The sequence below is a fragment of the Sebastes fasciatus genome, chromosome 21 (genome assembly GCF_043250625.1).
Source record: "Sebastes fasciatus isolate fSebFas1 chromosome 21, fSebFas1.pri, whole genome shotgun sequence".
Lineage (NCBI taxonomy): Eukaryota > Metazoa > Chordata > Actinopteri > Perciformes > Sebastidae > Sebastes > Sebastes fasciatus.
The window spans coordinates 1,471,457-1,486,174 of NC_133815.1; the positions used below are offsets into that span (position 1 = coordinate 1,471,457).

General features: G+C 44.9%; 1 protein-coding gene across 1 annotated transcript in view; it reads left to right on the plus strand.

Moving 5' to 3' along the window:
• Window positions 1–14,718, plus strand: part of LOC141759863 (LIM zinc-binding domain-containing Nebulette-like) — a 35,495-nt gene that overhangs the window by 7,766 nt on the left and 13,011 nt on the right. The window lies entirely within an intron of this gene.

Here is a 14,718-nt window from a genome sequence, read left to right on the forward strand (position 1 = left end):
CTATCTGTAACTCTCCACTACATACACGTCTGTTCACCTCTCTAGTGAGGACCTTTGTCTACCTGCCACCCGGCATCTATCTGTCAGTGAGAGTTTACAGAAACACTGTGAACACGACGTCATGCTTCTGTATGCTGACCGGCCGGTGTTCTGATATGTTTCAGTACTAAATGTTCATCCCTCCAGAAGTTGATAAGGGAATAATAATAACTGCCGTTTCTTCTTTCATCTGCAAGAAAACAAACCATTTTCCATGTTTTATGTTTACTTATTTGGTGGCATTGTGAGCTATACATGTGCACAGTTTTAATGTGTTAATACACCAATCAGCCATAACATTATGACCAGCTGCCTAGTATTCAGTAGGTAGGCATGGACTCCACCAGACCTCTGAAGGTCTGTGTGGTATCTGGCACCAAGCCGTCAGCAGCAGATCCTTTAAGTCCTGTATAAGTTGCGAGGTGGGGCCTCCGTGGATCGGACTTGTTTGTCCAGCACATCCCACAGATGCTCCATCGGATTGAGATCTGGAGAATTTGGAGGCCGAGTCAACACCTCCAACTCGTCGCCGTCCACATGATGTAAAAGAAAACGTGATTCATCAGACCGGGCCTCCTTCTTCCATTGCTCCGTGGTCCAGTTCTGATGCTCACGTGCCCATTGTAGGCGCTTTTGGCGATGGACACGGGTCAGCATGGGGCACCCTGACCGGTCTGCGGATACGCAGCCCTGTACGCAACAAACTTTTTCAGCAGTTTGAGCTCCAGTATTTTCTTTTGAATCGGACAACACGGGCCAGCCTTCGCTCCCCACGTGCATCAATGAGCCTCGGGTCTGACCCTGTCGCCGGTTCAACGGTTTTCCTTCCTTGGACCTCTTCTGGTAGTTCCTGACCACTGCAGACCGGGAACATCCCACAAGAGCTGCAGTTCTGGAGATGCTCTGACCCGGTCGTCTAGCCAGCACTATCTGGCCCTTGTTGTCAAAGTCACTCACATCCTTACGCTGGCCCATTTTTCCTGCTTCCAGCACAAAGTTCAAAGTTCAAAATGTTCACTTGCTTTTTAATATATCCCCCCCCCACTGCCAGGTGCCATGGTAACCAGATAACCAATGGACCAGGGGACGTGTTAACCTGCTAGTTGTAACATGATATGTTCACATGGTAGCGTGCATAGTGCCAGCCTTCAGTTACGACTCTTCATCATTTTCTAATGGGGGGGGACATCCACTACGTAGCTCTGAGTGTTTCAGTCCAGAGGGAAGTTAAAGCTCTGTGGACTTTATGAGCGTAGTCCCGTGCTTCTTAAGATCCTCTCTGCAGCTCAGGAAGGGGGACGAGGATTACAGAAGCACATGAGACCCAACACACTGACTCACTGACTTTACTAAAGGACTAATACCACCAGGAAACAAACAACAGGTTATATCGGAGCGATCATTTGCTTAAGTTGAAGACATGACACACCCACACAGCAACACACACATAGAGACATATGGATAATATGGCAGGTCATGGGTTGGGTTTTAATCTGTAGTGTGTGACTGCCCTCTGAGAACCAGGAACCCTTATGACCTCTGAGCTGTTATATTAACGTGGCACTGCTGAACCAAATTTCTTTTTCCATAATGTAGAACTCACACAACATTACTTCATATTTTCCCAAATCTTGAACAAGGCTTTATATTAGGGCTGTCAAAGTTAACACCATAATAACGCGTTAATTAGTTTTAGGTTCCCTGGGTACCCACGAGTCTCCCCTTTACAGACTTTATGATAATCACATGCAGTTACAGTCTTTGAATTCCATAAATTGGGTCTCATTGTGAAGCTGAGACTCTGGTGGATCCAATGAGCCCAACTGGATTCATGTGTGACCTTGACCAACATGACCTCACTGTATGAAATGACCTGTGGTGACCTCTAGGATAATCACAGCCTCATGAAACTTTACAGCCACAAACTAGAGACCTAGAGCATTCAGAGGATGGATGGATCACACTAGAGACCTAGAGCATTCAGAGGATGGATGGATGGATCAAACTAGAGACCTAGAGCATTCAGAGGATGGATGGATCAAACTAGAGACCTAGAGCATTCAGAGGATGGATGGATCAAACTAGAGACCTAGAGCATTCAGAGGATGGATGGATCAAACTAGAGACCTAGAGCATTCAGAGGATGGATGGATCAGACTAGAGACCTAGAGCATTCAGAGGATGTATGGATCAAACTAGAGACCTAGAGCATTCAGAGGATGGATGGATCAAACTAGAGACCTAGAGCATTCAGAGGATGGATGGATCAAACTAGAGACCTAGAGCATTCAGAGGATGGATGGATCAAACTAGAGACCTAGAGCATTCAGAGGATGGATGGATCAGACTAGAGACCTAGAGCATTCAGAGGATGGATGGATCAGACTAGAGACCTAGAGCATTCAGAGGATGGATGGATCAAACTAGAGACCTAGAGCATTCAGAGGATGGATGGATCAAACTAGAGACCTAGAGCATTCAGAGGATGGATGGATCAAACTAGAGTCAGAGGGATAAGGATAACACATCCAGTGATGTAGCAGCAAAGATCCCGAACAGAAGCCGTCTGACGACCACATTCATAGCCGGCGTCCTCCTGTGTGAGATATTTCTGTTTAATTAAGTTACCCCCTTTATGCTAATGAGTAATAATCAAAGCTGCTTATGTAACGCTGCACACCAGCTGCTCGTGAGAACATGAAGACGACTGATAACCTTAAAGAGGTCACTTCTGTGTCGTGAATTCACGTTTTAACCATGATTCTACATGCAGTGTGAGTGTTAATAGCAGCTCAGATTGTTGCGATAGGGACGGTGTGGTTATGTAACGCTGCTGCCCACATAACCCAGATTACTGCTCCTTCTCTTGTTGTGCTTCAGTAGTTCTGTCTTTATTGTTTCACTCAGGCAGTAGAGAAGCAGGAAGGGAAACAAATCCTGCAGCTCTAGGATACAATATCATTTACATTTAAAGCATCTGACTGTACAGACGGAGCAGGAATTCACTTTTTTACCATTAGACCATCGGGGGAAAAAGTTGGATCATACACTTCTAGGGACTTTTACTTTGGAAAATCTCTAAATTAATCCAGTAAAAATGCTCCATCGGGGCCGTTTCAATGCAGAGAAAACAAATGTCAGTATCTGGGTGCTCTACAGTCGTAGAGTCGGCCCATTTGACCACGGAGACGAGAGCGACGGCCGGCTCGACCGCAACGTTACCGCAATATGATAACGTTTCCTGCTAACTATTTCGCACTTTTCTTCCGATATTTTGTAGACATTTTTCAGACATTTGTTGGTCATTTTTCAGCTATTTCTTCCGGAAATATTTCGGACATTTTTCAGACTTTTATTCAGACATATATCGGTTTTTGTTTGAACATATTTCTGCCTTTTTTTGGGCCATATTTCTGACATACTGTGTTTTTTTTCTGACATATTTCAGCCTTATTTTTGGTCACATTTTGGCCATTTTTAGAAGTGAGCATGCGGCTTTAGCTCTGCTCTTTCTAGCTCTGCTTTTCCTGTCAATGTGTGAAACCCAAAGTGTTTCCATCCTTTCCTGGATGTGTAGTGTTTACCACGCTGGATTTAACATGTGAGGGTGCAGGTCGTATCCATGACGACCCTCCGACGTTTGTTTTAGTTGACGGATACGGAAAGGATATGACGTCACGTTACTCCGACTACAACAATGAAAGCGGTGGCTTCCTTCTACCTCCACATAGACTCACATGAAGCAAATATATTGATTCTGGCATTAAAAGATCTATTTCAAAAACATTTTTGTTCCTCCATCTTCCATACATTTACTTCACTGAGGTTTTGAATGCAGGACTTTTACTCATAGTGGAGTATTTTCACAGTCTGTTATTAGTACTTTTACTGCAGTAAAGGTTGTGATTCTTCATTTCCTGTGAACATTTCCCTTAAAGGACCCAAATTGTAAAAAGTGAGATTTTCTTTTTCTGAGATTTTATATTATAAAGCCGGTTTAAGTCTTATATAAATACTGTTAAACTATCAAAACGCTCAATATACGGAGAAATACACACAGCCCGTATTCAGAAATTGCGCGTGTGAAACAAGCCGTCAGGATTTCTGTCCATTTGTGATGTCACAAATATACAATATATGTAGACTGTTACTCGGTTTTAAACGTAAACATTCCAAATGTGTCCCAGTTTATTTCCTGGTTGCGAATAACATCAGCTGACAGGAAGTAAACATGGACCCAAACTGTTGCCTAGCAACGCAATTTCCGTTGAAATGCACTAAAACGGAGCGTTTCAGACAGAGGGTGAATACAGGTATATTCAGACAGACAGTATATTTTAAACATAGTAAACATGTTCTAGTAGAAACACAAAATACAAGTTTGAACCTGGAAATGAGCTGATATGGGACCTTTAATGATCTTACAGCAGTTGTAACCCAGACGGTTCAGTGCAGTTAGAGAGAACTCACTGCTGTAACACCACGAAACAAATCTACCAGAGAGAAGGAGAGACTGAAAGGAGACTGAGAATAAATCCGACTGAGAGGAACAAAGATGGTGAGAGCAGCATATTGAGAGGATACGAGAGGGAAACTTACGTAACCCTCCTTCTAATCTGTCGCGGTGTGGAGCCGACGGGAGGCAGACACAGAGACAGAGACAGAGACAGAGACAGAGACGGAGTTAAAGACAGTTTTATAAAAGGTAAATAAAAAGACGTGTGAAGGATTTGAGAGGCAGAGAGAGAGTGGAGGAGGCTCCGTCATCACCATGAGAGAGAGAGAGAGGATGGAGGGATGAGGACCGGCTCTATTGAAGGCCGGCTGAGAGCGTTAACGCATGAATGAGTGAACAGAAAGACGGAGAGAGGACAGTGAGGACAGATGACTGGAGACAGTGTCATGGTGTCTCTATAAACAGCCTGTGATGAGACTCTGTAGGCATTCCAGTTCAGGCTCCTTTACATCCTCTCATCTCCTCTACTCTCTCCTCTCTTCTCCTCTCCTCCCCTCTCCTCTCCTCTCCTCCCCTCTCCTCTCCTCTCCTCTCCTCTCCTCTCCTCTCCTCTCCTCTCCTCTCCTCTCCTCTCCTCTCCTCTCCTCTCTCCTCTCCTCTCTCCTCTCCTCCTCTCCTCTCCTCTCCTCTCCTCTCCTCTCCTCTCCTCTCCTCTCCTCTCCTCTCCTCTCCTCTCCTCTCCTCTCTCCTCCTCTCCTCCTCTCCTCCTCTCCTCCTCTCCTCTCCTTTCTTTTCCTTTCCTTTCATCTCCTCTCACCCTCATACCTTTCCTTTTCCTTCTTTTACTGTCCCTCCTTTCCTCTCCTCCTTTACTTTTCTCCTCCTCACCTCTTATCTCCTCCTTTCCTTTCCTTTCCTTTGCTGTCCTTTCCTTTCCTCTCCTCTCCTTTCCTTTCCTTTCCTTTCTTTTCCTTTCCTTTCCTTTCCTTTCCTTTCCTTTCCTTTCCTTTCCTTTCCTTTCCTTTCCTTTCCTTTCCTTTCCTCTCCTCTCCTCTCCTCTCCTTTCCTTTCCTCTCCTCTCCTTTCCTGTCCTCTCCTCTCCTCTCCTTTCCTTTCCTTCCCTGTCTCTTTATACATCCATGGACACGGACTCCTTGGTGTTTTCAGTCCAAAATGGCGGCAGGACTACCTCAGCACCATCTAGCAGCTGTTGTCAAAAAGCGCCAGAGTTTCGTCTCTTTGCTTCTAAACTTTCTCTCCTCAGTTTTCCCTCCGTCATGTCTTCCTCTCCGTCTCCTCTCTAAGACGCAGCTTCAATCAGACGTCTCTGTTCTGAACTCGTCTAATCACAGCCGCTGATCAGCCCGGCGGCCAGCTATTAAATCCTCTGGGTGATAATATCTCTAACTTAAATAAGCACAGGCTGGATTAACTCCCCCTCATTTGTCACGGCCTTTTATCAGGGAGAGGTGGTTAGAAGCATTAAACGCCGGCGATGAAGGTGAAGTCATTAAACACGAGTCGGCGTAGAACTTGAGGCTCTGAAGGAGCAACGTTCGTCTTTTGTGGAACGCCGTCGGACTGTGTGATGTTGCATTTATTTGATCCTTATGTCATCGTGGTTGCTTAATAAATAAATAAAAGAGAGCAGGTAGCAGGCGGACTCATCTTTCATCTGCTGAAGTTTTAATTTCCAGAGCGAGACAGTGTGCGATGCTTTAACTCACTCCAACAGCAGGCTGGAGACACATGTGGAATAAGAACCAGTCCTCTAGGTTTAAAGGGCCGGTCCATTTTTATATCATTCTGTAGCTTCCCAGTGGTGTTCCTTATGTATACAAAAAACGTACTCCCACGTGACCTAACGTAGGTTTCTGCAGGAGAGGAAGTCGTGTTGCTCTGGCTCTACCTTTTTGGCGTGGAGAGGAGGTTTTGTTGCTCTGGCTCTATCTGTCTGGCGTGGAGAGGAGGTTTTGTTGCTCTGGTTCTACCTGTTTGGCGTGGAGAGGAGGTCGTGTTGCTCTGGCTCTATCTATTTGGCATGGAGAGGAGGTTGTGTTGCTCTGGCTCTATGTATTTGGCTTGGAGAGGAGGTTGTGTTGCTCTTGCTCTATGTATTTGGCGTGGAGAGGAGGTTGTGTTGCTCTGGCTCTATGTATTTGGCGTGGAGAGGAGGTCGTGTTGCTCTGGCTCTATGTATTTGGCGTGGAGAGGAGGTCGTGTTGCTCTGGCTCTATCTGTCTGGCGTGGAGAGGAGGTCGTGTTGCTCTGGCTCTATCTGTCTGGCGTGGAGAGAAGGTCGTGTTGCTCTGGTTCTATTTGTTTGGCATGGAGAGGAGGTCGTGTTGCTCTGGCTCTATCCGTCTGGCGTGGAGAAGAGGTTGTGTTGCTCTGGTTCTACCTGTTTAACAGCCCGTTCTGACGGGGAACTGAAGCCGTTGTATTGCTCTCTTTAAAGCCACCAGACTCCATTCATAAAAACAGTAATTTACCTTCCAGAACACGGGAGTAAACACACAACCCCACCTCCTTCAGTTGTTTACAAACTCAGCACAGCTAACGTTGACTCAGCTATAGCTAGCGTTCACATTATTATAACCGTATTGATTAGCTCACTGTGCTAACCTACGTCATTGCTTTTTGCTGACGGCTGAGTGGACGTTTCTATTTGATGGATCCTCCGTTTAAACAGGCAGCAGGAGCGTTTCACAACACTGAATAGTTCAGATTTCCTCTGCTCTTTGATAATGAAAGGAAATGATGATGATGAAGCTGGTTTTGATTGATCCTGATGTCGATACTCTGATGTGGAACGCAACTAAGCTGATAGGCTGCTGCGACACACTGCATGAGTTCATGCCGGAGAGGGAGGGTGTATAGATGCAGCAGTGTGTCTAATGTCAAACTAGGCCACTGGTTGCAGAGCTGCTGTGATCAGTGTGTCTGTCTATGTGGAGGTAGAAGGAAGTTACCGCTTTTATTGTGGTAGTCTGAGTAACATGATGTCATAACCGTTCCGTATCCGTCAATCAAAACAAACCTCAGAGAGTATAAAACGTTGGAGGGTCGTCGTGGATACGACCTGCACCCTCCCATGTTAAATCCAGCGTGGTAAACACTACACATCCAGTAAAGGATGGAAACACTTTGGGTTTCACACATTGACAGGAAAAGCAGAGCTAGACAGAGCAGAGATAAAGCTGCATGCTAACTTCTAAAAACGGACAAAATGTGTCCGAAAATAAGGCTGAAAAAAGTTTTTAAAAAAGCTGAAATATGTCTGAAAAAATGCCAAAGTATGTCCGACAAAAAAAGATGATTTTTGGGTTGCTGGATAATAAATACTTCCTGACAATGACTGATATATTTGACTTCAGGACATCTCTGACTACATACATGCTGAAAATCAAACATTTTTACCAGATTAATTTAGAGATTTTTCAAAGTAAAAGTCCCTAGAAGTGTATGATTCAACTTTCCCCTTCATGGTGTAGTGGTAAAGAAGTTTACAAAAATCACAATATCGGATCACAATACTTAAAAATCACAATACATATTGAATCGGCACCAAAGTATCGTGATAGTATTGAATCAGGAGATAGTTGAATTGTTCCAGATCTAGTATTCATGTAGTTTTAGTACACATATAAAGTACAGTAATAAAGTGTACAGTAGATATTTCCTGTCTGTCGTGCTGCTGAAGTGTCAGGAAGGTCTACAGGAGCCAAGTGAGTCCTGAGCTCACACTGAGAGCTTCATCAACACCTAAGCAGGAGGATGGAGGGCAGCCAGGCTGACCAGCAAGAACACAACACATTCAGCTGTCCTCCAGGGCCCCCCCCATCTTCCTCTTCCTCCTCTTCATCTGTCTCTTCCTCCTCTTCATCCGTCTCTCTCGCAGTGATTCACCAGAAGAGCAGTCCGTGTTGCTTTATGTCAGTTAGTAGAGGAACTTGTCCTGGTGTTGGTGGCTGGACACGTGTCTCCGTCCTGCTGTCCATGTGCTGCATGTGTTGTTGTTGTTGTTGACAGTGAGGAGAGGACTGTGGTGTCACTGGCTCATCTCCCATCATGCAGCGGGCCTGGTTTAGCCACAGTGACAGCCGTGCCTCCTGCTCCAGCTGGCTTCAGGAAGCTGTTTCCATCACAGGCTGGAGAGGAAACGGGTTGACCTACGAGGTCTTCACCAGGAACACAGGAGCAGCAGAATATAGGGGAATTTAAATTTTCAGTGTGCGGACAACCTCTCCTAGCTAATGCTAGCCACTAGCCACTAGCCACTAGCCATTAGCCACTAGCCACTAGTCACTAGCCATTAGCCACTAATCATTATCCACTAGCCACTAGCCACTAGCCATTAGCCACTAGCCATTAGCCACTAGCCACTAGCCACTGGTGGTTTCATTGAGGTCCAGGCTGAACTATTGGATGGATTACTGTGAAATTTGGTACACACATTCCTGTCCTCCTGACTTTTCATCTAGCGCGTAGTAAAACTGACTAAACATTTATAAGCCAACAATATCTGTTTATTTATTCATTATTTATTAGTTAATGCAATAATAACGCGTTAATGCACATTTGTTTTAACGCCACTAATTTCTTTAACGCATTAACACAACTTGTGATTTTTAGGTTGTAGCGGCTCAGATTTAAAGCTAGAGTGAAGATACTGGTATCATATGAAACTAGAAAAACCTGATGAATCCATCGGTACCAACCATGTCATACTAGCTGGTCATGAAGGAGGATAAATAACGCTCCAAACTGTCATGTCCATGTCCAAAGGGGTCCCTTGACCTCTGACCTCCAGATCAGTGAATGTAAATGGGTTCTCTGGGTACCCACGAGTCTCCTCTTTACAGACATGCCCACTTTATGATAATCACATGCAGTTTGGGGCAAGTCATAGTCAAGTCAGCACACTGACACACTGACAGCTGTTGTTGCCTGTTGGGCTGCAGTTTGCCATGTTATGATTGGAGCATATAGTTTTATGCTAAATGCAGTACCTGTGAGGGTTTCTGGATCAACATCTGTCATTGTTTTGTGTTGTTCATTGATTTAGAATAATAAATATATACATACATTTACATAAAGCAGCATATTTGTCCACTCCCATGTTGATAAGAGGATTAAATACTTGATAAATCTCAGCATTGCATGCTGTAAATAGTACGCAATTCACATAATATTAGTTTCCTACTAAGGTTTCATTCATACTAAAATATCTCACAGACTGTTTTAGCTACTAAATATCACGTTAGTGTGGAAGTTTCGTCCTGGTAGGAGAGTTTGGACCATCCCAAACCTGAATCGTAACCTTTAGTACAACACAACGTCTCTTTCTTGTAATAAAGTATGTTTATATAAGATTGTTATCTAATATAACTATCCCACCCTCCACTGAATGGGATCAAACTGTGATATGCAACAACTAAACATGCATTCTTTGGATTAAAATCTGCAAAGATAAGGTTGTTTTTCTTTTCACACACACACACTGTGCGTCTGAATGCTCAGACTCGTGTGCGTCACCGCTGCTGGGAGAGAGGAGACTGTCGTCGTTTGGCAAATGTCACGGCAACATTATAGACAATGGTGAATCTAAATCTGTATCCCCAACACACACACACACACACACACACACTCTGTGGTGTATTGTAAATCTGGTGTGTTAACCGAGCAGTTAGAGAAAGGCAGGATGTGTCTGAGGGTATTATTGGAAACACTTTAAAGGACACTGTGTGTGTTGTGAGAGTTCTTGTTTTTTTGGGCGGAAGTTATATTTAGTTCATGTCGGGAGGAACGAAACTCCTTATTGTTTGTTAGGCAGTGTGTGTAACTCGTTTTTATTCTAGAGTTAGTGTGTGTGAAACTGTTCTGTTACATAAATCCATTCAGTATTTACACTTCCTGTCAGCTTTTATTTGCTAGCGTTACAACCATGGATGTCTGAAGAGAGATGGATCCAGCGTTGGAGGCCTCGTTCATTCCTATGAAAGTGTCTCAGCGGCTCATGAAGCCTAAATGGCTCGACGGAAAAGTACCCGGATCTTGGGCACGTGGAACATGCACAGTAGCGTCCGCTCGGTCACATGACTCGGTCACGGGGTCCCAACATCACGCATTAGGTTTTATAGTTTCAGATGATACCATATCGTATCTTCACTCTTTCAGGCTCTAAAGAATGTCCGAAAAATGTCAAAAAATGTCAAAAAAAGAAAATGTCAAATAAGTTCGAAAAATATTCAGAAAATGTCAAAATATATCCAAAACCTGTCGGAAAAAATGTCTGAAAAATGTCCGGAAAAAAAGTCTGAAAAAAAGTTCTGAAAAAACTCTTTCAGGCTTTAAAAAATATCCAAAAAATGTCCGAAAAATGTCAAAAAATGGCTTGGCGCTCCAGCCTCAGTCTGGGTCTCATTTACATGAACAGAGGAAGGGAAATAACTCTGGATCAGCTATTAGTGCATTTTACAACTTTAAAACCTTGATTTAGGACTATTAGAGTGTTCATACTGGGAAGTTGATTCACCTAAAAAAAAATGATCCGCTGAGTTACAGACGTCTCTTTCCCAATGTGAGTCTATGGGGAAAAGTCTTTTTGGGCCCGATGGCGTCACGTGACGGACACGGAAGTTGCAGTACCACCGTTTGGCCACTACGAAAGTCGGGATCGACGACCGGCGCTCTTCCTGGGGGGCTTGGTTGCAGCTCATTTATGTCCAGTACAGATTCACTGTGGTACTTCTGCACTACCAGCGGAGGAAAGTAACTAAGTACACAGAAATGTGTCCGTTAAGAGTCTTTGATTCTGCTCTCGGCCAGTTAAAAAACCCAAATGATGTAAAGAACGGAGCAGACAGGCCGGTCTGTGTGCTGCCGTCGTCTGGACGTCAGCTGGCTGTTAAAGACTCCGACACAAACTGAGTTATTGTGCCGAGCTGCTTGTCCAGCCAGCACTGAGTTACCTTGGCTCGCTCTGTGTGTGTGTGTGTGTGTGTGTGTGTGTGTGTGTGTGTGTGTGTGTGTAAAACATCCCACAGAGCAGCTCTTTGTCTCAAAGTATTGGGTTGCACCAAACGAACAAAGCATCCATGGTTGCCGGTAGAGACGAGAACAGGTGAAGTGAAACTTAAGGACAAAATTAGTTTGTGTGTGTTTATGTAACGCTAAGAGTCGCAGAAGTGAAACAAAGGGGACTGCTGGTGGGAAAAGAAACACCACTAACTAACACACTGTCGTGGTCTCTGACAGGCCAACTGAGCCTCTATACAGGAAGGCTTTCTGTGTTTGTGTCTCAGAGAAAGGGAATAAGAGCGAGGTGTCCATAACAAAAACTAAAACAAAAAGAAAGTGAGAAATAGAGAGGTGAAGACCCACCTCTTCTGCTGGACGGTAGTCAACGGAGAGAGACAAATATTGTTTTGATCCCGTCTGAATTGCTCCATAAACACACATGATGACTGTTTATGATCTGCTGCTGATTATGAGTTCACAGACCACAGCCGCCTGTTTGTGACCCATCATTATTATATCATGATTATACGTCTATATAGACGGAAACTAAACATCTACAGTATAATGAGGCTGTTTGTAACTTTAGGAGTGTTTCATTTACAGCGTTTAAAACCACTAAAACACAAGCTGGTGTCAGGTAGCAGGTGATTCACCTGTTAAAGCTTCTGTGTGTGTCTCTGTGTGTGTTGTGTTTGACCTCCAGGATCAAACAGAGGTCAGAGGGTGACATCAGAGGCGTAGAGGACAGCTCACATCCCGTCCCAGTCTGACCCACAGACCCACTGGCACATCCATATGTCGTAAATTGATAGTTAATTAAACTTAATAGTTGTTTTACTGCTAACAAACAATGAAATAATAATTAGTAGGGCTGTCAATCGATTACAATATTTAATCACAATTAAACACACATTTTTTATCAGTTCTAAATGAACCTTAAAGGGAGATTAGTCAAGTATTTAATCCTCTTATCAACATGGGAGTGGACAAATCTGCTGCTTTATGCAAATGTATGTATATATTTATTATTGTAAAACAGTTAACAACACAAATCAATGACAGATATTGATCCAGAAACCCTCACAGGTACTGCATTTAGCATAAAACAATATGCTCAGATCATAACATGGCAAACTGCAGCCCAACAGGCAACAACAGCTGTCAGTGTGTCAGTGTGCTGACTTGACTATGACTTGCCCCAAACTGCATGTGATGATCATAAAGTGGGCATGTCTGTAAAGGGGAGACTCGTGGGTACCCATAGAACCCATTTACATTCACTGATCTGGAGGTCAGAGGTCAAGGGACCCCTTTGGACATGGACATGACAGTTTTTCCTCGCCAAAATGTAGCGCCCCTTTGGAGCGTTATTTAACCTCCTTCATGACGAGCTAGTCTGACATGGTTGGTACCAATGGATTCATCAGGTTCTCTAGTTTACTATGATACCAGTATCTTCACTCTAGCTTTAAAACTGAGCCGCTACAACCTACAAAAGATCGAAATTAGTGGCGTTAAAACGAATTTGCGTGAACACGTTATTATCACGTTAACTTTGACAGCCCTTGTTTTTATACGTTTTTATAGAAGCAGGAACAAATCATCTCTCTAAATACTGACTGTCTACAGGAGAGAGAGAGAGAGAGAGAGAGACAGTGTGTGGGAGGGAGGGAGAGATGTGAAAATGAGAGTGGGAGGAAGAAAGAGGTGAGGTGGGAGGAGGAGGAGGAGAAGGAGGAGGAGGAGGAGGAGGAGAGGAGGAGGAGGAGGAGAGGAGGAGAGGAGGAGGAAGAGAGGAGGAGGAGGAGAGGAGGAGGAGGAGGAGAGGAGGAGGAGGAGGAGAGGAGGAGGAAGAGAGGAGGAGGAGAGGAGGAGGAGGAGGAGAGGAGGAGAGGAGGAGGAAGAGAGGAGGAGGAGGAGAGGAGGAGGAGGAGGAGAGGAGGAGGAGGAGGAGAGGAGGAGAGGAGGAGGAAGAGAGGAGGAGAGGAGGAGGAGGAGGAGAGGAGGAGGAGGAGGAGAGGAGGAGAGGAGGAGAGGAGGAGGAGAGAGGAGGAGGAGGAGAGGAGGAGGAGGAGGAGAGGAGGAGAGGAGGAGAGGAGGAGGAAGAGAGGAGGAGGAGGAGAGGAGGAGGAGGAGGAGAGGAGGAGGAGGAGGAGAGGAGGAAGAGAGGAGGAGGAGGAGAGGAGGAGGAGAGGAGGAGAGGAGGAGAGGAGGAGAGGAGGAGGAAGAGAGGAGGAGGAGGAGAGGAGGAGGAGGAGGAGGAGGAGGAGGAGGAGGAGAGGAGGAGAGGAGGAGGAAGAGAGGAGGAGGAGGAGAGGAGGAGGAGGAGGAGAGGAGGAGGAGGAGGAGAGGAGGAGGAGGAGGAGAGGAGGAGGAGGAGGAGAGGAGGAGAGGAGGAGGAAGAGAGGAGGAGGAGGAGAGGAGGAGGAGAGGAGGAGGAGAGGAGGAGTGAAGGACAGTTCAGTGGAGTGGTCAAACTGGGCCGCTGGATGCTGCTGGCATCGTGATTCACACTCAATGAATCAGCCGGCTCTCAGGAAAACTGCTGAAACCAGACTTTGTTAGCGGTCGTTGTAATTCTCCTTTAATCTGTCTCCCCTCCATTCCAGCTCTCCTCCTCTTCGTCCTTTTCTGTTTTTGTCATGTTTTGCCGTTTGATTTTATAGGATGAAGAAAGATGCAGGGATATAATCACATTATTAAAACTGAATCTTTGTTGCTGTGCATCATTTCTCTGACATTTGTATATTTATTACATGAATATAAAGTAATGATAATTTACTGGCTTGCTTCTTCTGCCTTTTCCCTCAGCGAGAGGGAGGCGTTGCCGTTTTTGGCCATCTCTGCGGCGCCAGCGTGCGTGCAGATGAACGGCGCCTCTTTACCGGGGCTCCTTAAGGCAGATTATTTACATTACGAATCGATTTTAGATTGGTTTACGTTTACGTTTACGTTTACGTTACAACTTGCCGAGTACCCATCGATGTAGTCAGATCGTAGGAATATGAATGGATACATCGATGTAGTAGATGAATGGTTACACGTCTTGGCCATCAGTTCTTCTTCTTCTTCGCGTGATCCAGCTGCCTCTAACACAGCTGTTGACGGCTTAATGAAGACCCAGTCTCGTCCAGGTGGTGTTAGATAATCTCTGAGATTAAAGTTGTAAATTTACAAGAAAAAAACCTTGGATATTCTCT